Source organism: Zootermopsis nevadensis, unplaced genomic scaffold (assembly GCF_977971745.1).
Source record: "Zootermopsis nevadensis isolate Lab colony 2312 unplaced genomic scaffold, Znev_1.0 Znev_ptg000006l, whole genome shotgun sequence".
Lineage (NCBI taxonomy): Eukaryota > Metazoa > Arthropoda > Insecta > Blattodea > Termopsidae > Zootermopsis > Zootermopsis nevadensis.
Window position 1 is genome coordinate 13,439,685 of NW_028259138.1, and position 25,355 is coordinate 13,465,039.

Genomic DNA, 25,355 nt, shown 5'->3' on the forward strand with positions numbered 1-25,355 from the left:
TGTTCCCGGCCCAAGAAAAAGTTAATTCATCCCATCGAATTGCTTCAAAACCCATTTTAATATTATCCTCCCATCCACGATTACGTATTGCAAGTAGTCTCCTCCCTTCAAGTTTAAATACAAAATGATTACCAATTACAGCCCTCATCTAAGTTCCTCCCCCACCTCCTGTCCAAAACTTCTCCTCAGCTTCGTTTTCAAACGCCTTCGATCTGCGTTTCCACATCAAAGAAACAAAAAAAGTAAAGAACCAGCCTGTAACATGTCGAGTAAGCAGGTCACAGCTTCGTAAAGTACGCAAACCCTCGACAGTGAGTTCCATAATGGAACGCGGGCTGCATAGCTTTTATGATGCAATATTATTTGGTCGGCGTGTGAAGAAGTCAACGGGAGACCGTTGACCTCAGAGTGCTACTACAAACGCAGTTCACGTCCATTTCATACGACAAAAACATCAAGTCACTTTCGCGGTTAGGTACAGTAATAGCTAATAGTTCCTTCGAAAACGTCGCAACGTTCAAACACAGCGGAGTGATACACACACACACACACGCATGATCCGAGCAGATTAAGTCCATAAAGTGTTTCTAATACCTCAGTTTAGAATCTCACATCTTCCCCGACTCTTACACACAAATCTATGGTCCTATCACTTCACATGTCGTGTAGTTCAAATGTGTATATTCCTTTCTGGTACCACCAAATTTTACCCACAATAATAGTAAAATTACGCCGCCAAACGCATTTCGACCTATTTGAGACCATCATCAATGTCACCTTTTAATCCGCCACGCCTGATTAAAACACACAATTACACAATTATAAACATCTGATGCTTTAAAACTTCAAGTTAAAATGAACGACATTTGTTCAGCTATTATGGAGTTCGTTTTATTAACTTCATAAGATAGTGTAATTGCGTCATATTGTGAATATTATAACAATTATTTATTTTAATCCGTCTGATCACAATATTTAAAATTTCTTATAATTAAGATAATAAAATATCATTCATGTTCCATATCATGTTGTGTAAATGTTCCGAAATTGTAAATCGATCAATCGATATGGAACATCAATGATATTTTATTAACTTAATTATAAGAAATTTTAAATATTGTGATCAGACGGATTAAAATAAATAATTGTTAACTTCATAACTTCGCACAAAAATAGTTCATTTTAAGAAAATTCTTAAAGATTTTTAAAGTTTAAAAGTATCAAATGTTTGTAATTTTGTAACGCATATTTAACCATGACGCAATTTTACAATCGATGTGAGTAAAAGTTTGATTTATATCAAAAGAATGCAGCGTATATAACCCAAGGACTAAAACTGCATAGCCATAACTTCACGAGTTGATTCGTATGTGTCATAAGAACGAAGAAGACTGTACGAAATGACACAATGATGAGAATTTATACATTTCACTATCCAAGAATTATTCTCGCGGTGGTTAATACATCAAGATGAGAAAAAAATGTCTTGAAATTCTGGAGCTGCAAATGGTCAGACACTATTAAGGCTTCGACCGGGATGTTCTTTTGTTAAATCTTATGTGGTACCGCCTGATTCGACTTCTAATGGTTAAGTGAAGTGTTTTCTTCGCGGTACGGTCTGGATTCGTAAATATTATGAAGACGAGCTTCGGCTTCGAAGGGATTAACCAGCTGATTTTCGTAATGGTGAGGTGTAGTGTTTTCTTCGCGGTACGGACTGAATTCATAAATAATATTCAGACGAGCTTCGGCTTCAAAGGGTTAACATCGACGCCCTTTTGACACCAAGCAGATAACACAAGACAAATCTTCTCGTAACCTGTCCTGCATCCTCTGAACATCTGGGCAGAAAACTGAAATCCGCCCCGGCTTTCAATAACTTTACTCTCGCCTTGGCTATTTTATCGCTCAGTCATGCAAACATCTATTAATGTGACGTCATAAAGACAAAGGTGGAATTAATGTTCAGTCTGTGCTCAGACATCAAGAAGCAGAGAGATATTATCCACGGTGTTAGTCTCCAAAGAACAGCGAGTGAGTTTATATCTCCTGCCGCATTACTCGGGCGAAATAAAACACGGAAATGACCCCCCCGTGGGCGGGAGGCTGGGTGGACCTCTGGTCATGTGCGCCGATGAGGAAAATCTCCACCCTTGTCGGGAGTCAAACCCCGACAGACCGGCCCACAGTCCACTACAGTACGACGCACATATTTTGTTGGTGGTCTGTCTTAAACGTCTCCCGTCTGTGACAGAAATGTTCCTTCACAGACAAACACCAAGGAGCACAGAACGGAACAAAAATGCGTTAGTTCAGAGCGAAAATGTTCAAAAAGACTACATTTCGTTAAATTCTTTTGCTAATACGCTTTTCTGGGGGTAATTTTACACTAGTTCAAAAAATAAAGAGTTTTATTTATATTTTATTTAGTGTTCTGTCTGACGACAGGTCCATATGAACAGGATCCTTCCATCCTTTTCTCGGACTGGGACCTGTTCATATGCGTTCTTGGCAGATGATCCAGAAGTGGTTTGCCATTGCCTTCTTCTGTGTGTGAATGGAGTAATTGTTGGGATGCCACGGAGGAAAACTCCGTGTTGCCTAGACCACGGCCTTGCCCAACACAAGTTATAAATTCGGGCACCGACGGGAATCGAACCCGAGACCCCAGGATTACAAGGCCAGCGTTCTAACCGCTAGACCACCTCATCTTATTATTATTTAGTGTTCTGTCTGACGTCAGGTCCATATGAACAGGATCCTTCCATCCTTTTCTCGGACTGGGACCTGTTCATATACGTTCTTGGCAGATGATCCAGAAGTGGTTTGCCATTGCCTTCTTCTGTGTGTGAATGGAGTAATTGTTGGGATGCCACGGAGGAAAACTCCGTGTTGCCTAGACCACGGCCTTGCCCAACACAAGTTATAAATTCGGGCACCGCCATCTCTTATGATTTTAGACACGTTTTATTTTTTTAAAAAAAAGTTCAATATTTCCTACAGAATAATTCAATATTGCAATTCATAATTTTAAAGATGTGCTTCATGACAAAAAAAAACAAGGGAATATGCAACTACACATCAGCCCGGAAATGTTTAAACTCTGAGATACGGTCACTTCAAACAAAAAACGTTGGACGTGCGGAAATATCTCCGGATGGAAATTTCTTGGTCAGTACGGCACTTAACTATGTAGTGTTCTACTCAGCTGTTGTTTGTTATAATTTCGGATACCGAGATGTTACTCACGTACGAGAAAGGAAGAATCCAAGCCGATGTGTACGTACACATAGTTCGTTGGGGGGCATGAGCTATATGACCTTGAGATTCTCTCAACTCAAGTACGTCATTCACAATTGAAGACCGTAGCTCATGTACCATTGAACAAGCCCGAAAAATGAACTACGCCACAGCAGAAACGCATCGATACGTTATCTTGTCCCTGAACATGAAACGCGAAATTTCAGCTGAGGGTTGCACCCCAAACCGGGGACACCGAGTCGTCCATTTGAACAACAGCCATAAATCCGTACACTTTATTTGTTTACTTATCTAATTATTAAAAAGATAAATAAATTACGTTTTATTATTTCGCGTTGTGTAATTCCCAGGACACATTACAAGAACGAAGTTGCTACGATACAATTTTAATTACGACTGGTACTTGTCGTTATTAACATCAATTCAATTTCCGGAAACACATTAATGCACAGTACAACGCTGATGGTTATGTCGGAATCGCTTTCTTCACGTAGGTTGAGTAACCCCATAGCAGTAGTTACGAAAAGAAATATCTGCCCTTGAATTCCTGTATACGGAAGACAGATATACTATCCAAGAAATTTGCAACACGTATCACCAGGGAGCATAAATCAAAATAGAAACCTTTCCAGAACAAAGAGTTTTTTTATATTATTTTTTTACTTCGTTGGGGCCATACAAGATGGTCCTCAAATTTACGAAAGATTATTTTGACTGACATGGTTTCTTAATTCGTGTTTCATAATTTTTAAACTTTATCATTATTTATTACTAAATATGTTACTTATATTGATTTCGTTACTCTTTTAACTTGTTCTCAACAAGGTGACCAACAATTTTGATCTTACCGGTTCTTTTCGCCTCGTATCGCACGCCCTGCGTCTTCATAAACATTACGTAAATTGCTTCCGTTTACCTGAACTTCACGAAGTTTGATATTAATAAAACAAGTTATTCTTTACACCTGGGAAACATCGCCCTGATCACAGAAGCATGAAGCACCTCCGAAACATCGGTCAATATCTCCGAGAGTACCCGGCGCAACATTACCAGAATACAGAAATCCTCAACTAGTACCGTTGTTTTTTTTTTGGGGGGGGGGTAATCTTTGTGGACCCCCTGACGGGGGACGTCATAAACGATGAATCGAAATGTGACAATCGATCAAGTTGTTAGGTCTCGTTCATATATCTTCTTTTTTCAACTTTCGACAGTCTTTTGATGCTCTGTTTCGATCTACTTAGATGTAAACTTTGAAAAATCCTCCGTTATACGAAATATCTTACTCCTACCGGCGCCAACCATCGCGAACAAATCCATCGAAAGTTTTCAGCCTCCTTAAAATCGATTCTTTTCTCAGTTCCACTATCGTTTTGCGAGAGCTTCAGATCACCTAAATTTTCATACAAGGCGCCATTTAAATGTGCTTTCTCTTTTTAATGTTTATTCATCATCTTTCTTTCGTATGTTAGGTGATTCGCCTGTTCTGGCCTCTAATTTACTACGTCTCCTTCCATCTTGTTCTTGGTCTTCCCATGTCAGTGTTAGTTATAATATCCTTATTTTGGGACTTTTTTTAAAATTCATCTTTATACTGCATCTGTAACTCCTCATTTTTCAGCTGACACAGTACACTATAATAAACATCTGAGTTGATACTGCCATTATCATAGTTATTATCACTACTATTATACCATCAACATAAACACGCTTGGGATAGTCGCTGGACAGCTAAAGTGATGATGGTAAGGAGTGTACAATGCCTCTCAAATCTTAAAAGTTCGTGACGATGGTGAATTATTTAAATAAAAAGTTCTTTGGATATTTTCCATCGTCTAATAAAATAATAAAATTGAACGACGTTTCGGAGATGGGGCTCTATCTCCGTCTTCAGGTACCTACTCTGTTGGGCCCAATCGATAGAACCCCATCTCCGAAACGTCGTTCAATTTCATTATTTTATTAGACGATGGAAAATATCCAAAGAACTTTTTATATAAGTGTACAATGTAGCTTACTATTACGTCATTGTCCTGAAGCAAAGAAACCTCCTCCTCCACGGAAATCCTCAGTCAGATGCCAGTAACACGACCGAAACGTCATCGCTCCGGTTGAAAAACAATGGGTCAACGAAAACACGCCCGTATTCTGTCACGAAGTTTCCGAACCTCTCACCTAAAACTCAAGGCGTTGGAACCAAACACCGCCCAACCCACGCATAACCTATTTTTATTAAAGAAAGTATGAATGATAACCGCTCTGTGATGCACAGAGCCCCCTACCGAGTAGTTCTCTACGGCCTCGGGCCAGAGTGGGCGCTGTCCGACGAACCTCCATGACCTCATCACATGACTCATCCAACTCCCCTCAACAGGTCCTTCTGTTATAAAAAAAAATAGAATGGTCTCTCTCTCTCGTCTTACATGTGGCAACACTGCAATACATAGGAGCAACCTGCATCACGATTCGAGTGCAACAAGAAAAGATGTCCGTTCTATCTCCGGCTTTTCCTGGAACAGACGTACGTCAACAACTGTCCGGCAAACCAGAGCTAGACAACAGCCATCATTGACCATGACTCACAGACGTTTTCTACGTACGTACGTTGAGGATAAAAGAAGATACTGATACTTTTGTAAACTTCCTTCAGACTACAGCACACCCCCATGACTGCACTTCCGAATTTCTAACCTTACACATGTAGTTGCAGTCCATTAAAAGTATTCTGAACACACTTCATCGTATGCCAAGGTTATTACATTCGCACGTAAGGTACGATGATATTCTTAAAATATTTAATTTTATCCAGGAACGGGATTTTTTTGTATGCAAATCAAAGACGCATACGCGGTCGACACACTTTTAAGGCTCTATCACCGACAAAATAAGACGAAAATAAACTTCAATGTCACAACGACTGACTACAAAACAGACATCTCCATATGAAAATGCCTCCGGACGCCTCAGCGAGAACTGGGTCATTCCACTGCAATACGTGTACGATAACTCCATACAGTAAAACACTTGGAAAGCTGACAGTCGCTCAGCCCGTTAAGAAAGGTACTACCAGAAACTTCAAGACATTGTCACAACAGCTCGTCCCGGAGCCCGTCCACGTCAATGCAAATATAGTCCACATCTTTAAGACCTCTGTTGATGTTAATGCCCCATCTGGTCTGTTAACTCCATTCTTTCCCGTATGTGCTATATTTTCCTCGATCTGACCAGTCTAATGCGTAGCGTGGACAGACCAGTGCAATACAGTGGCTGGGCTACGGGTACAGACGACCTGGGTTCGAATCCCGGGAAGTACAGACTTTCCTCTTCGCCACCACGGGTCCATCCAGCCTCCTGTATTCGGGGCTCTTTCCCCAGGGGTAAAGCGGACGGAGTGTGAAGCTGACCACTTCCACCTGTGCCGAAGACGAGAATATATACATCCACTTGTCCATGGTGCTGACAAGGAACACGGCCTGATACTCGTTAGAGAACAAATTATAAAGATCTTTTCTCAATTTCATCACAAATTGCTGCCAGAATAAATAATCCCACGTCCTATCCGTGTCCTTCCGAGGATGTGAATGTTCCTGCTAAAATGTCCTTGTCCTAACCGAGATGACACAGTGTCCTTTCTGTCAAAATCTCAACTGTTTTTATTTATTTATGAAAATACTGTGTACTGTCGTGTAAAGACTTAAAGACTTCACTAACCACGTCCGAACATTACCCCTTTGAATAAAATCAGCAGAAAACTAACAATCCATGCCTGCGATAACTGCACCCTTTCGGGGGGGGGGGGGGGGGGAGCCTTCTGCTCACCATAGCAATTCTTCATGGAGTACAGCTTCTGGATTTCGTTTCTCGCGTCCAAAAGAACAGTTAACCAACTAAGCCAGAGCGCCGAGCGTCTTTGTTCTGCCTTGCGTAAAACAGTGAAGCGGCAGGGAAAAGCGTGTGGATTTGTTTCACTTTCTGGAGATGAGAAATGCTTCACTTTTCCTGCAGTCAACAGAGCGATGGAAAAAAAAAACGCCAGGCAGATTTACAAAGTCAATAAATAACACGCAATGCACCTCTGTTTCTAGGAAGTGCCCAGGAAATACCCTGGAGAAAGTATAAAGCGTGGGGCTTATCAGATATACAGAATCGTCATCTGATATTAAAACAATAATAAAGCTGTCACTAACAAGTCAAAAACTTCCATATTCGTATCAGAAGAAAGACCTAATTAACCTTCTGGTAATGGCAGAATCCGTGGGCACATCAAAATTAGCAATCTACAACTACAGAGAGGTGTGTCCAGATCTCATCCTCACAACGCACACCCTTAAGATTCGCTTTAATATTATACTCCCATCTACTACCTGGTCTCCAAATTGGAGTAATAAGTGACAGCAATTTGTAAAATTGGACCATTACTTGTTTCATAATATTAAAATCTATCTCTAAGGAAATTATCGCCAATCACAAACTCTCAACCTCTGGACCAGGAATATATTTTTAACCTCGGCGCTAGATGGACGCAGGTGGTGTAGCCTCACGGGGGATTTTCCGCTGGGGGGGGGGGGGGCAGTACCCATCGAATAGGAGGCTGGGTGGACCCCACCAGGCATCGAATCACAGCCGTCCAGGTGGTAGTTCAGTCACCACAAAGACAGATCTTCCCCGACTACAATTCTGATTTCGTTATTCAATATATATTTTTAAAAATTACAACTTCAATTACGGACTTGCAGATTGAAACTTTTTAGAAACTGGGGTCCATTCACGACATGTTTTTTCCTAAGCATCTACAAATTCCTTGCTTTCAGCAAGCTTGGACAATAACTCCAGTTCAAAGAATATATTTCTGATTCAAATCAGCTTTCAGATTTGTAATTTTAAAGCAAGTTGCTTCTTCATATTGAAATACGCCACTAGGTACTAGACATTCGACAAAATCTCGCTGAACTTAACCTACAAACACACGAAGAACCCAAATAAACACTGTACTATTATAAACGCCCCACAGAGACCACATTTAATGGTCCGACTTCGTGAAGGCATATGACAAAGACAAACTATTAATGTGTTTTACAATTTTGCTGTAAATAATAAAAAAAATGAGCAGAAATGAGATGAAATGTGTACGAGACATTCACAGAACGACCGTCATCGCATTTAATTAATTCCAAAACACAACACAACCGATCTAAATAAACGAAGCCCAACACACACACACGCGACTCCATTGCGGTCCCATGATGCAATGTCACAGCCAGTCGCTGTACGCCGCTGCCTGTCACTACAATTAAAGCAATTTTTCATTAATTACAATTTATTGTGTAAAACAAAATAGAAATGTGATTCAGCGAGCTGAATGTCCACATTTTGTTTATGAATCATACGATTTTAATACAGTTTATGAATGAGATATCTAATCTCGTTTGTTTTGTATGAAGTAAATACGTGAGGTTCGATGTGTGAGGAGTAGAATTGGGGGGGGGGGGGAACTAAATGAAACTCATAATTCCATTGCAGGATAAAAAAGTATTGTCTAATATGGTTCGCTTCTTTGTAGCATATTTTAAATGCGCTAACCTCTTACAAGTTACGCGTGAGATATTTCACTTGGAATTATCGACCCTTTTAGACTAGAATAATTTCGTATTTTGAAGATGGCAACACCTACCTCCATCATTTAAACATCTAAGCTCATATTTTACGTCATTATGAAAGTAATTAAAAATAAGAAAGTATTTTAACAAAGACCCGGTTTGGAAACGGTTAAACGAAGCTGAACAGGGGAATCTGTCTGTCTGTCTGTCTGTCTGTCTGTCTGAAGCATTGCAATTCGTCGCTCAAGAACAGGGGCCAATTCTGCTGTTACAATCCGACAAAGGCCAATGGTTGTATCTGCTTAATAAACAGAATAGGAACATCGCTAGTTCAGATTCTCATCACAACCATTCTTCTCAGCAACATGTTCTCAAATATCCTCAATGTATGTTCTCCTTCCCCAGGGGGGGGGGGGGACAGACCAAGTTTCACACCCACACAAAACATCCACAGGACACGTGAAGGTCCTGAATCTAAAGGTATCAAGGATTCTCCAAATTTAATCTGATCTTAATTTCTCCTCGAATGTTATTAAAAACTGAAAGGTCCAATCTTTACGAAACACGACGATCATATATAACACCAGAAGTACTTCCGTATAAACGAGACTGTTGGCACAAGCTCTGTTAACGTTACATCCATACCGAAGATCCAAGTATCGCTTCATTAAACTCATTTTGTATCGCGTACAGCGGCATAAGTTTTTTTTTTAAAACCGATTCAAATTACAACATGTGGTGAAACACAGACCAGTGGCAAATCGGAATTCCATGTGTGGAAACAAGGTATATCAACCACACGGTGGTATTAGTCCGTGCCCCAGCTAGATGAAGGGTAGGTTCAAGTGGGATGAGGTTGCTGCATTAATTAAACGCGTGGGACAATGAGTTCCCCCCCCCCCTCCCATACCATCCAGAGCGTGAGGCACTCACTAACTGTCTCTCTTTTCACTCCGAACCCCCCCGACTGAGTCAGAATTTGTATGCCACAGCGCAGCGGATGTATGAACAGGACAGCAGGGCAGTCAGCGCCATGAATATAGAGCCAACCGTCCGATATTAAACGCTGCAACCCGCATTCCAACAGGGGATGGAACAATCATTATACACCAAATTTACAGCTTATATAAAACGTAGCAGAAAGGGGGGGGGGGGTATATGCGAGTAGAGGGAGGAACGGGGGATGGCAAGTGTTGAAATAAATTTTATCTTCCTCCCCACTCGCCTAATACAATCCACCACCTCCTCTCGCCCCCCCTCCCACCCGCCAGACCCCCCCCCCAAACCCAATCGACTGACATCCACGACCTATATTCCATAAACTAGCCATTCAAAATGCATGTGCCACACCAACACCCATTTCCAAGCCATGTTGTATGAGGGGAAAAGTGTCTTTTTAATTTCCCCCCCCCCCCGAGGTCATTGTGTAAGCGCCCGTGCAGTAAGAGCCCTTTCTACCCAGCGTTAAACTGACTATCAAGCCCCGACGCTCCAGACCAAAGGAGCCTGTAATTTAATTTCTAATAACGCAAAGCCCCCCAGAGATGTGAGCCAGCGCTTTACGGCGCCAGCCCCCTACCCCCCGCGACAACCCCCTTCGCCTCCTGCCCCCACTTGTTGCACCGTTCTGCAGCTTCCCGACTGCCGACGACGAGATGCCGACAAACTCATCCCACCGTCTCCCCATCAGACATTATATAAAAAGTTCCCATAAGCAAACACGAATCAATTTCACGGAGGCTTGAAAATGTGATTCACACAATGCACAAAAATGGCAAATGACCTGCCGGGGATATTTCGGAAAAGGGTGCTGATTCGTCATTTGGAGGGCGATAATTCGACCTCCGTCCCAAGAAAACACTACTGGGGAGAACACGGCAGGTTCTTTGCGGGGTGCAGTAGTGAGAGATGGTTGCGGCTTTTGGGACGCAGCCCACGGTTGGGGAGGAGCCCCTCTATGCTTTCGGTCGTGTGAGTTTTAAGTTAGACTTGGTTAGGTTAGGTTTGGTTAGGTTAGGTTTGGTTATGTTTGGTTTGGTTTGGTTTGGTTAGGTAAGGTTAGGTTTGGTTTGGTTTGGTTGGGTTGGGTTTGGTTAGGTTAGGTTAGGTTTGTTTTGGTTAGGTTAGGTTTGGTTTGGTTGGGTTAGGTTAGGTTAGGTTTGGTTTGGTTAGGTTGTGTTAGGTTGGTTTAGATTATGATAGTTGAGATGGAGGTTACACGACAATTTGGGTCTACTAAAAACTGTTGAAGTTTTGGACATGTTTACTTCCGAGGGTTGCGTTAATTTAGAAGTACGGCTTTGCAAAGAACGCGTGTGGAAACTCCGGATATGCCAATACGGATTACGATGTCCAGTCTTGTTTGCATCGACACACTTATGAACTCTGATGGCCCATGTACAGTCCCTCGAGGCACGTGATCAACGGAGAACCGCTCCACGTTTATAACAAGATGTCCGCATTTCTAGCTTTCCACTGTTTGCGGGATTGTGCGACTAATATTATATTGAAGATCCACAGCAGTGTTTCTCAACATTATCCAATCCTGGGGCCACATTCTCCCTTTCTTAGTATGCCCCAAAATCAGAAATTCCGGCAATACGTTTCGGAGGAACACAATGCTTCCATCTTCAGGCCCAAATTCCTTTATTAACCGCTGTGAGAACCTCAAATCTCATACATTCTTTGCACAGATTGCACGACGCATGTCTGACCTTGAATAATGTTCGGCGAAGTCCGACATCTCTTGAGGAACGTCAATTGTAATTTGGTCCGTACATGAAGCTTAAACGGCTCGTCGTAAGTAAGAAATTGTCGGTATACGTAACGTTAAACAAGTCTGTGTCTGCAGTGAGTATCAGCTCGCGACAACTCGAGACAACGTTTGTAAAATAATGGAATATTCTACACCTCGCCACTCCGTCAATTTCACGGGTAACAAGCTACCTCCTGCACTGGCCCGGAGTCGATACCCCAAGCAAAAACAAGTTTCTCTTGCTACAGCCGAAGTCTGGATATCAGATCATTGCACCTAACGGGACAGACTTGTCAGGACTCCACGCTTAGTAGTACAGCACTACAACAGAATTAGCTTGTAACAAAATCTTATCGGAACTGACTAATTTTCACAAATACGTGCAGATAAAAATGTACAGTACAGCACAGATGTATTATCATTATTATTATTATTTATATTTACGTAATTTTATTCTACAGTTAGCGTCTTCGAATTCAACCGAGAAGAACATTCTTGTCCAAAAAAAAAACATGGTCACGAAATTGAGCCCCAACTTCGACACAATTTATACAGAATCATAAATTGCAAAGAAATAACATGACAACGTAAATCACCTTCTATATAAAAGCAGAGTACATATGTAGCATGACTTTATGGCGTGTGATTTGGATGAGTGCCCATACACGACGAAAAATATATAAAAAAAAATATTTATGTTCCCTGAAATTCCGTTTCAAGCAACTTTTACTACCCGATCTAGCCAACATACAAACTTAAATAATTAATTACTTAGTAGGATATGAGGTTTTCACGACGGTGGCTGTCTTATGGGTTGTGGCGCCGTGAAGTGTAGTAGAAGTTTATACTAACGTTTCAGAGGTCGCCCCGATAATGGAGGCAGCAAGGACCTCTAAAACTTTGGTAAACTTCTACCAGACTGCACGGTGCCCGAATTTATAACTTGTGTTGGGCAAGGCCGTGGTCTAGGCAACACGGAGTTTTACTCCGGGGGCTTTCCCGGTTTCTCCGTGGCATCCCAACAATTACTCCATTCACACACAGAAGAAGGCAATGGCAAACCACTTCTGGATCAGCTGCCAAGAACGTATATGAACAGGTCCCAGTCCGAGAAAAGGATGGAAGGATCCTGTTCATATGGACCTGTCGTCAGACAGAACACTAAATAATAATAAGATGAGGTGGTCTACCGGTCAGAACGCTGGCCTTGTAATCCTGGGGTCTCGGGTTAGATTCCCGGCGGTGCCCGAATTTATAACTTGTGTTGGGCAAGGCCGTGGTCTAGGCAACACGGAGTTTTCCTCCGTGGCATCCCAACAATTACTCCATTCACACACAGAAGAAGGCAATGGCAAACCACTTCTGGATCATCTGCCAAGAACGTATATGAACAGGTCCCAGTCCGAGAAAAGGATGGAAGGATCCTGTTCATATGGACCTGTCTTCAGACAGAACACTAAATAAATAAATAAAAAATACTGACCCGAAGATATTAAAAGTTCACGAAACTTTATTTCTTGAAAGTAAGGTGCGTTTTTAAACCAAATACGGGATATAAATAGATTAGGTCTTTCGTTGTTAGCATGTTCACAGTTTGCTTGAAGCACGTGACTCTTTGTTTTCTTATTGTCTTGGCGATAAGAAATGTTTGCGACTGCATTACCGCTAGGTGATGATAACGACAACTCCGGTTTGAATCACCAGCGCTGACAGCACGCACAGAACCGTGATTTTAAAGAAAGTACTTGCACGTTTCAGTTTTGTTTCGAAACACAAGAATGAGCTTATTGCGCGTTCAATGAAGCTATGCCTGAAGGTGTAGCCACACAAAAGAGAAATGAAAGGAAGAGGGAAATGTTTTTAGCTTTCTTCCGCACTGTACATACCGTACCAAAAACATCTGTAAACTGCAACGACACTGAACACGTGTTACACTACTTGGACAGAAAATATGCTAAAACATTGTCGGATTCGGGCAGCTTATCAAACAGGAGGGGTCGCGATAGGTACAGAGACACTGTGTTCAAATAGACAAAATATTTTCGAAATGCATTCCATACGAATTTGAATTTGTCCTTCTGTACATACAAAATAATATCTCCTGGGCAGTGACGCCGTGTGTAGGTTGACACAAAAGCTTAAGGACAAATATTTTCCCCCCATCTTCAGGGCAGATGGACGCAGAAGGTTCCTCCGAACATCTGGAATCCATATCCCAATCAAGGCAACCCCATGATTGTATTAGCACGACACTGACATCAGAGCTTCGTGGCCTTTGGCAGGATACGTATACCCACGCAAATCCACACAGCGTTATAACATCGATGTCTAACCACCGTAAGGACGCCAAATGGCATAAATCTACCACCGCAGTCTTTCCATTGTATCTTCCATTTTAGTTTTCCCAACATTCTGCAGATAACGCCGGTTCTGTGGTAAAAATGTTCACGACGCGAAAAACATTTTTTTTCGGGAATCCTACAATAAATCTTGTTCGGTGTTTTCACTAAATATTACATAAATACGATTACGCAATTCACACACGAACTTGTGTGGCCTAAGTGATAAGTTTTCCTAAATTACAGGTAAAAATCAAATATTATCTGTGAAAAAGCAATCGTGGTTTTGTTGTCATTTTTGGGAGTTTTTTTCCTCTGTATCCTGACACCGGCGATATTTTGTGGAGAATCCAGATTAATCAGTTCACATTTATGGTAGGAATGTTCCATATCAGATAAATTCCAGGTACCGAATGATACAAAATCATATTGCCCAAACCCTCACATTTTTACTCCTTTCTTTATAAGGTCAGATGCATACAGCGGGACTTGTCAGGGGTTCGATTAGTGAGGAAGCTGGCCGGGTGGTTAATGTACCATACAGAACCAGCGTAGCTCAGTCAGTACAGTGCCCGGGGTTCGATCCCCGACGGGGGCAGAGGATTTTTCCTCTAGCCTCTGGGGGGCCCACCCAGCCTCCTCTACAATGGGTACCGGGGTCCTTTCCCGGGGGTAAAGCCGGCTGGGGCGTGACGCTGACCACTCACCCCCATCTAGTGCCAAGGTCAAGGAAGAGATGAGCTATACCCCCACTCCCCCCAAGCGCCTACATGGCGTATAGTGGGACAACAGCACGTGCTCACTTCGTGTCTCTGCGTCACATTTTGGTAATTCTCGCAATGTTTCTTTAGGCATAATGCTATTGCACACTTGATAGTGTAAACATAACTTTTATATGCACTGGGAAACCAAAAAATTCGTGTGACTCGCTTTATTGCGGTGGTCTGGTACCGAACCCGCAATATCTCCGAGGTATGCCTGTATACTAATCAAGAATGCAAACTAGGGCTGTTATCGGTCGCCGGAACGCCTGCTTTGAAAAGAAATTATAATTCAGTATTATCTGTTTATTTCTTAACAAACATAAATGTATTGATATCCAGTGTTGATAATCTTTCCGATATAATTCCGTCAGCGGTAACTTGCAATTAAACAGAATTAATGTAATGTTTTGGAAAGGGCACCTCACATTATACCTGAGATAACCGACACCCTAGAGCAGTGGTATTCAACCTTTTTTGTTCGCGTACCCCCAGATATAATTTCTCTTCAACTTTGTACCCCCAAAGTTGTTGATGTATAATTCACGTTATACATAGTATATAATCTACATCTAAAATAAATTACACTACTGATTATTCAGTGTTTATCATAAAATAATATATATTTTAAATTTCATGTACCCCCTAAGATGTCTTCGCGTACCCCAGGTTGAATACCACTGCTCTAGAGCACACGTTTTCAAATTCACAAAATCATCCTCACGCGTAGGGAGATTCAACGACGCTTTGAGCCACAGGGTGTTGGAAAAATGCTTTGTACCTTTGGCTTCCGTACCTTAAGAATACAAACTGTCTATAAATCAACCGATTTCTGCAATAATATTTAAATATAGGTTTTAAGTCTAAAAATTATGCTGATGATTCACGTGGTGGTGATGAAATCTCTTAAGGTGCATTTACCATTTTAGTAGGTTTACCCTTACTAATACATATTGAGCTTTAATGAAGGGGTCGGAGTCGGAGATTTTAGTACCGACTCCACAATAATAATACCAACAACGCGAAAAGTAATCAATAAATATGAAATACACATCGGAATCGTTTCTAAAATTCTTGTTCTGTTTTTCCATTTCCGCATTAAACAGTTTCAGTTTATTGGGGGCAATTTTGTAGAGCTTTCCACTTCGATTTTATCCAGCTTTTGTTCTAGAAAAACGAAACTTTTGCATGCGAATATGTACACGACGCATAAAGTTTTTAAAACCATATGATACGAACAAAGACAAAATCTAACAATGTCCTTGTTGAAAGCGGGGATGTTAAAAGGAAACCTTGGTATAATTAACAGCCCTAAGCATTCAACTGATCATGTATCATAAATTTCGTAAAACATAAATAACTATCAACAGCAAAAATTTAAAAAGCCTTTAAATTTGAAGCAGTGGGCAACGAATATAACAGCAAAAAATGCAATCGTTTCAAATAAAAATTTAATCTTCGCGGCTAAACATTTTCGGCAGCAAACGACTAAAGTCGTTGGTGGCGCTTAACACAAAAAAATTACCCCACTAAGACGTACAAGGGAGCAAAAATGTACCCCGATAAAATACCCCAGTACCAATTGCACAGTTGACTGGGTGAGACCTATCGCCGGTTTGCAAGTTATGACAGAGAGAAACATCATATGGTGCCGGGAATCGAACACCGATCACTCAGCCCCTAACATGATCATTATACCGAGTGAACCATCCAGGTCACTGACTACACAGCTGCAGACCTACAGCCACTCTGGACTTTGACGAAGAGAAAAATGCCACCCACCAGTTGTCCTGACTCCGGATATTGTAAAGCCGCTGTCCTAGTCGACAATCTTAAATACTTTAACGAAAGTTATGAGAGACGCCTGATTAAAATGGAATCTCAAAATATTCGGGTGTTATTCGGTTTCGCTGAAGTTTTATTCCGGGAAATTTATATCAATTTCCCTTCCCACTGTGTGACCCTATAAACAGGCACGCCCACACACCGAATCGAAATTTCCCTTTCGATTAAGACAGAGTTATGTTTAATTCAGACCTTGTTTTAAGACAGATGATACTTTACTGTATTCAGATATCCTGAATAAATGCAGGGAGATAAAGGATGGAGTTTCCAATTCGAACCGGATAAGCTTAACAGCTACGTTCCACAGTGATTACAACTTCCTTACCCAGGTTGTTTGAGACAAAGGCTACAAGAGAACACCACGTGTTGCATGAACAGCTGGGAGGGGGGGGAGGGGAGATGGGTGTGGTATGACATGCTAGAGGTGAGCCTCCCTACAACAAACAATAAGCGGTTGGTATCACTGAACTTTTCTGCCTGACCAGAGTATCAGGATTTGTTTTCTCGTTATTTAATTTCCAAGTTGGTATCAGCTGTTTTATTCTCCGTTAATTTGATTACAAATCTGTTGCATGTTGTAGAACGAAATGAACAGCGAATGACTAGTTGCTTCCATCAAACAAGCCGTCTCCACTGATTTTAAAATTGTGTTCCTACAGTTTTACCTCTGACAAAACTAAAAGAACATCACGGAAAATCTCTCAGGACGGTCGACTTCCGGATCGAAAATAAATAAACAAACGAATTTCTGACGAATTCGATACAAAATGCAGAATGGTTTATTGATGGAACCATTCTTCCGGTTGTTTTAGCACTCCCTTTCAGCCATAGATGATATGAGGGGAAGAATAAAAACAAGCCATGATCGTGAATGGTAAAAATAACACGATGACCGCGGATCGGAAGCCGTCAGAGATTCAAACCATTTACCTCCATCGCAAACGCCTAGAATGTTACCGTTTTACATTCCGGATGGCAGGAAATGTAACGTATAACCTAACCTAACCTAACCTAACCTAACCTAACCAAACTCAACCTAACCTAACCAAACTTAACTTAACCTAACCTAACCAAACTTAACCTAACCTAACCAAACTTAACCTAACCTAACCAAACTCAACCTAACCTAACCAAACTTAACTTAACCTAACCTAACCAAACTTAACTTAACCTAACCTAACCAAACTTAACCTAAACTAACCAACCTTAACCTAACCTAACCAAACTTAACCTAACCTAACCAAACCAAACTTAACCTAACCTAACCTAAACTAACCAAACTTAACCTAACCTAATCAAACTTAACCTAACCTAACCAAACTTAACCTAACCTAACCTAACCAAACTTAACCTAACCTAACCAAACTTAACCTAACCTAACCTGCGACTGGAAAGAGGGTTTTGAGAAAAAATACTTGGGTTCAAAAGGGAACACTAAATGCGGGCGTGGGCAGAGAGACATCTCGTGAAATACTCCGACACAGTAGCATAACCGTCGTGAAACGAGGTTCATGGGGGGGGGGGGCATACAAAATGTTTGGTTGGAAAACTTAATGTATACAGATTACTTGAAAAATTGAAAAACAATGAGATAATACTGAAATGAATATTATTACTGCATGTTGTGTGGATATGAAATGCAATGAAATAACTAAGATTAAAGTCCTATGGTGAATTACATTAAAAGTGAAATGAACGTTGTGTTAGCCAAACGTCTCAAGACCAAACTCCTCTCAGTCCGTTGTCAACAATTCCCACAAATAAAGTCTCTGAAAAACAAACATTTATTCTAAGACTACGTCGATTATTATCCTGAGCGCTTTCATGCGACTATCATCTTAACTTACTTATGACCGATCTTAGTATTATCGTGTTCCAAAGGGATGGTTTTCAAACAGATTTCCTCGCTAAAATTTCATTCTGCGCACTGCGCACTGCGGTCTTTCCCACCGGGGCTACACGACATCGTTATCTCTCGCATTTCACTATCTCGACAATACAAAACGATGTGCAAATACACGACATCCCTCGTTATCTCAACTGACCGTCATCCTACACAGGTCCACTTAAGTCCTAAAACAAAGACTTCGTTGTCACACCAAAGAAAGATTTCATAGTTGAGCCATCTGACTCAAGTACCAACTCAACCAGCATCCCAACTCAATGCCATTTAATTCGCCAAGGTTGGCATCTCGCATGACTATTTATAAAGATTATAATGTCAGTCGCATAAAAGAACATTATGATTCTTACCAAGGTAAAGGCGAGGCGTTGTCATTCTTAATCACTTAGCAAAAATGGATGCGTGTAACACAGCATCCAATGGAAATTTCTGCAACCTACGGACTCCTGACACCTCCCACACAAAAGTAAGGACTCCTGGATACGAACAACACCGGTATTTCGACTGCCCTATCAAACATGTAGTTCACGTTCTTCTTTGAACAGTTCATAACAATTCAGTTGTTAAACAAATTCCCTGTTGTTCACTTAACATGGGTATTCATCACAGAAAACGCGAAAGCCCAGCATCATGACCCAGTTCATGAACTAAGACGAAATATCACCGCCCCAGGTGGAAATCGAACGTGATTTAAATGCGAAGACAGTGTTTGCCTTACACAAATCTCTTCAAATAATTTTTCTGAACAATACATTTAGACAGCCAATTATAATTCCTTGGACAATGATATAATAATGACACAGTAAAGCAAGGGCTAGCCACGGTGGTCTAGGCAACACGGAGTTTTCCTCCGTGGCATCCCAACAATTACTCCATTCACACACAGAAGAAGGCAATGGCAAACCACTTCTGGATCATCTGCCAAGAACGTATATGAACAGGTCCCAGTCCGAGAAAAGGATGGAAGGATCCTGTTCATATGGACCTGTCGTCAGACAGAACACTAAATAATAATAAGAAAAATAAATGACGAGCAATCAATGCAATCTGGTTTTGAACCCGGTACCCTGGTACTTGGCCGTCCTAAAACTTTTGTGCCTCAGAACGCGGCCACAAACGATCTGTCTGTTATCCATTCTACTATATTTCAGTTCCTGAATTCTGTTAACCCGTTATCAGTTATCAAGTGCGCGGTTAAAACCTGGTTGTTTTACCTGAACAGACCTGCTACATTACATCACACCTCCGGTTATAAAACGTTGAAATATCATATAATCCGCTGTTACACATTTAGAGAACAGAACTCCTGTACAGCGTCTAAAAAAACTACACGTGCTCCTTCAGGCATTAACCTTGACCATTTGGATTGAAACAGCAAAATTACAATGGCTAGCGAATGTAACCATTCCATTATCGTCACGAAATGCTTACCTCTGAAACAGAAGCTCCGTTTCGGGGAAGGAGAAAGTGTTTTTTTTTTAAAAAATAAATCATGTGAAACTAACATTCTCCTACATACGCTCACAAATTAAACATGCTCCATTCGTAACAAAACATTTCTCTTTTAACTCCTTTACTGAGATGATAATGTTGCGTCATATTGTGATGAATTATAATTGTTTGAAGATTTCTGTCTTCTGGGTTATTGCGCTGTGTAGTCTGGTCGATGTTAACCAACGTTTCAGAGGTCATACTGCCTCCATCATCAGGGCGATTCTTAGTATGAAGATTTCTGTCTTCTGGGTTATTGCGCTGTGTAGTCTGGTCGATGTTAACTAACGTTTCAGAGGTCATACTGCCTCCATCATCAGGGCGATTCTTAGTATGAAGATTTCTGTCTTCTGGGTTATTGCGCTGTGTAGTCTGGTCGATGTTAACCAACGTTTCAGAGGTCATACTGCCTCCATCATCAGGGCGATTCTTAGTATGAAGATTTCTGTCTTCTGGGTTATTGCGCTGTGTAGTCTGGTCGATGTTAACCAACGTTTCAGAGGTCATACTGCCTCCATCATCAGGGCGATTCTTAGTATGAAGATTTCTGTCTTCTGGGTTATTGCGCTGTGTAGTCTGGTCGATGTTAACCAACGTTTCAGAGGTCATACTGCCTCCATCATCAGGGCGATTCTTAGTATGAAGATTTCTGTCTTCTGGGTTATTGCGCTGTGTAGTCTGGTCGATGTTAACCAACGTTTCAGAGGTCATACTGCCTCCATCATCAGGGCGATTCTTAGTATGAAGATTTCTGTCTTCTGGGTTATTGCGCTGTGTAGTCTGGTCGATGTTAACCAACGTTTCAGAGGTCATACTGCCTCCGTCATTAATTTTAACCGTCTAATCACAATAAAATATTTTATTAAATATTAAAATATTATTACTACAATTAACATTTAATATTTAAAATATATTAAAATGATGCTCTTTCTATCGAAATGTTCGATCCTTTACTGAGATTTAATTTTTTGGGTACACTGACTGGATGACGCTGTTTCAAGTGCTGAAACTATACGTCACAGGCCTACAGAGCAGAGTGAAATTATGAAAAGGACAGGAACTGCGACAGAGACAAAGTCTGAGACCAATTTCGTGGTATTACTCAGGCGTTTTACAAACGACGCAGAGAAGAGACGAAAACCTCAGAAACGGCGAACGACTTGCGCGACAATCGAACTACCTTGGCCATTTCGGCGACTAATCAGCCAAAGAACAATTATCCTGGTTTTACTTTGACTATCCAGCCAAATCCCGGGATAACAGTAACAGCTGTTTCCGTCTAAAACCTTGCCATTTCATCACTCTTGATAATATTACCATTCCACGCTGTATAAACAACAGACAGCTGAAAAGATGTCGTCAAACAAACCGGAAAATACTGTGAATGCAAAATAAACAATAAGATTGAAACAAAATTAAGCGTCTTTATCGAACAAAAACTTTAAATTATAAATCTACAAATACAGCCCGCTTATTAAACCTAGAAACAGGAGAATAAATTGTAACGTGTTAATCCGTGCGTTCCGCTACTCCACGGAGGCATTTAGAGATCAAGGAGCTAAGGTTTCAGTCATTCTAAACAGTCATGAAAGACGGGAGTGGGCTTCAGGGTCCATCCTCCCTTATTTCCATAAAAAAAACAACAAGTAGCCATCGGGAAGGAGAATTTACAATGCCTAGTGTCATTTTAGAATTGGAAAAGAGAAAAATATTACCAACTCCAGTACAGGCCCAGACAATCCAACGTAAGCAAAATAGCCCTAATAAGAGGTAACAAGTTTGTTGTCCAAAACTCTCTCTCAGTACTTACAGCGGGTATGAAAGAATTCGTAATTACATCGTAAGACGAATAAGAACTCTGCTCTGGTTCAAGCCACGAAGGACTAATGCAGAGAAACAAAAGTACATCGGACCTCCGATTCGAACCCAAATAAGCAATAAATCAACTCTTTGATTTCATTTCACTGCATGAACTAATTTCTATTCTGTTTTAATTCGTCTTTCTCGTTTATCTCTCTTTTTTGTCTATCGCACAACAGACCAGAGGTTGGGGAAATAAGTCGACGCCAAATTGGGGACGAAAAATTAACTAAACTTCCAAATGACGTCACTTTGATCACAATGATTATTTTATTAATACTGTAGTAAATGTTTACTGAAGTAAGCTAAAATTCATTTTCCCAACTTATGTCCTATGTTTAAAAAAAAGTCAATTTATGAGAACATTTGTGTATTTTTTATTTATTTAAAGTGATAATTAAACTTGCCCGTTGTAAATTAAAATTAAAATCGTCCGACGAGTTTTTGTAAAACTCTCCAATGATAAATGCCATATCATCTCTCATCCGACTTCACATCGACAGGAACTGCACATTACCAGAGCAACATAAGAACATGTTTTCTTTAAATACACAGCTAGAGATGGATAAAAGCTACAGATTTTAAAATTATAACGCCAGAGACTTGTCTTCCTTGAAATTTTACGCGTCGACTTTCTCCTTCCTGCAAGTCGTTTGACTGCTTTGATTTTTTATTTATAGTAACCGACGGAATGACGTACTCCATTGTCAACTAACACGACCTCCCTGAAACGAATCTCTGCTTGTGACCTTTCATTGCCAAACGAGCGGCGTAACTTATTACCCTCAATACCGTTCTTATTCGGAATTACATTTCAAATTATAGATACTTTTCAGACATTTGCTGAACTACTTAAGGCGGTAACGTACACACGCAGAAATAAACGGAATGGGATTCAAACTCACGAAATTTGGTACGAGGGGGGGAGGGGCGAAAAACAACCCCTACGTGGCATAAAGCTCTGACGTCCGAGTGTCGTATTTCGTTCTAAGTTGACCTCAGTGTTAAACAGGAACGGGATATGGCGGCCGTCATAATTCGCAAGAGAAAGGAACAAGTAAGTCAGAGCAGGTACGTGAGTCCCATAAAAGTACGAAGCCCCCCAGCACATCCTCACAACCTCCCTCTGGCAGAATGGGTCCACGCACTTCAGTATCAAGAAGAAATACTAGCAACGTCATGAAGGCAGGTAGACCCCGCCTTCACACTGGGTTAAGGTCAGAGGGTGGGAATTCTTACACAGTTGCCGGATTGCACCGATCACCACAAGTTCAAAGACGCAAACTTATATCAATAATTAATTTCGATGATTAACGAACTGGCAGGGTCTTCTTCATCACCTGATAATACGTAAGATTTTAGGTTCTCACGGCGTCGAGTATAATGTTGAGAGATAATGGCCGAAGTTTCAGAAGTGCTGCCATAATCAGGGCCAGTAAGCACTTCTGAAACGTCGGTCAATTTTTACCACGTCCTTGGCGTAACAATCCAGAAGGCATCTTCACCTGGTAATACAATATCACTGCCCAGAAGATCAGCATCAAAATTTTCACCGCCATCAGAACCTAAAATCTCACCTTGTATGACAAAGCTTAAAGAAATTTCCGGTTTTCATGGAATACAATTCATCACCGTGTTAACAAAAACGTCCTTCGCCCTACCTCGCCCCCAGTTGTACCTACCTCGTATCTACATTAACGTTAATAATATTACTGGGATTTCTTGTGTTTTTCCGACCACAATTTTGTATGCATTTATATTTCTCCCGCACATTCTACATGCATCAACCATCGCCTACTTCAGTTCATTGCCCTAACCCGCTATATTACGCGAAGACTACATATTATTAAGTTCATGTGTATGTAATTTTTACCAGTCCCGACGTTATTTTACGTCTCTGAGATTCACTTTCTTCTAAACTCAATTTTCTTCGCTCAGAGCGAGAAAGTTACGTAACCACACAAATAAGACACAAAAGACCCTACATGTTTGTATATTTTAATATTTACGTTTTAAGATAAGGTACATAAAACAAAAGGTTGTTAAACGACTAGTAGCAAACATTATCAGTCCGTGAGATTTGAGGTTTTCAAGGCGGTGACTAAGAATGATCATTATCTCAACATTATCACGAACGTTTTGTTTTCTTAGATAGAGTCCACTGTCGTCCCCAAATTCTGTTCAGGCCCTGTCAATTCCACCTGAACACACTTCTCACACAATTTAAGATCACTGCGACCAACATTTTCTGAACAACGTGCTTTGATTAGAACCTAATCATTAGGCTCGTTACATGTTCGTGTACGTTCGTCATTGCAGAGCCAGGATCAATACTGATAGGCAATAAATTAAGATAAAGTGTCGAATCTAACGCAAACATATTCGCGGAAAAATAGCGTTACTCCTATTACAAAGAACCGCTCCATACTTGTCTACCACAGTAAATGAAGTTTATGACTAAACAGGCTCGACCAGACAAGTCAAAACCTCGATCCTTTACCGTCATCTCTGTCCAGGAGTTCGAGCTGTTTCTTTGAGGTCTTCTTCACGTTTCAGCCTCTTAATGGCCTCGTTCATGTTTGCGTCTCAGCCCGTCGCGGTTTTCCTGGGCATTAGGCAACCCGCATGCCCCCCCCCCCCCCGTGATCAATGCTGACGTTAAGGACACTTTTAGGATTTCACTGTGTTCCAAAGAACTCTCTTTTCTTAATTCAGGCCGGTGCTAAGATATCATAAATTTACGCTCAACTAAGTTGAATGCAGAAAGCTTTCTCCATGCCTAAAAACTCACAGAAATCTATCCACTTCACCCACCATTCCAAAAGAAAGGAAAAGCTCATTAAAATCTTACAACTGAAGACAAGAGTTATTGCCGAATGTAGCGGCAAATATCCCGACTTCATTTCGAACTCCGGAGATTCGCAAATCAGACTTTCATCCCTGAGGACGGCCCAACCTAGCGGAGGCTTTGCGTAGTTCTACCAAAATCATGGGAGACGTCACAAACGCCTCAGGAGTACGACGGATAAATTAAACAACACACAAACAAGCAAATGGTTATAAACTTGGTTAAGATGGTTAGATGGTCAATCAGACAAAATGTATTAGTTATTTAGGTATATCAAATCTAAAAGTTCTTGACGATGGTGATGAGTTATTTGAATAAAAATTTTCTTGGATATTATCCATCGTGTAGTAAATAAAATATAAAACGTAAAACGACGTTTCGGAGATGGGGCTCTATCTCCGTCTTCAGGTTCCTACTCCTATCTAGTGGGCCCAACTGAGTAGGAACCTGAAGACGGAGATAGAGCCCCATCTCCGAAACGTCGTGTTACGTTTTATATTTTATTTACTAGACGATGGATAATATCCAAGAAAATTGTTATTCAAATGAGTTAATTAGGTAGCTGACTGTCGAGTCAGTCGGCCATTTATTTAGATATTACTGTTCCCTACTTTCTACACAGATGCAACTGACCAAATGAAGATAGCTGTCTTCTGGGTTGTTACGCCGTGAAAACCTCAAATTCAAGTGACCCT

General features: G+C 41.0%; 1 protein-coding gene across 1 annotated transcript in view; it reads right to left on the minus strand.

Annotated features, from left to right (window-relative positions):
- Positions 1-25,355, minus strand: part of sd (TEA domain transcription factor 1 homolog scalloped) — a 146,560-nt gene that overhangs the window by 49,042 nt on the left and 72,163 nt on the right. The window lies entirely within an intron of this gene.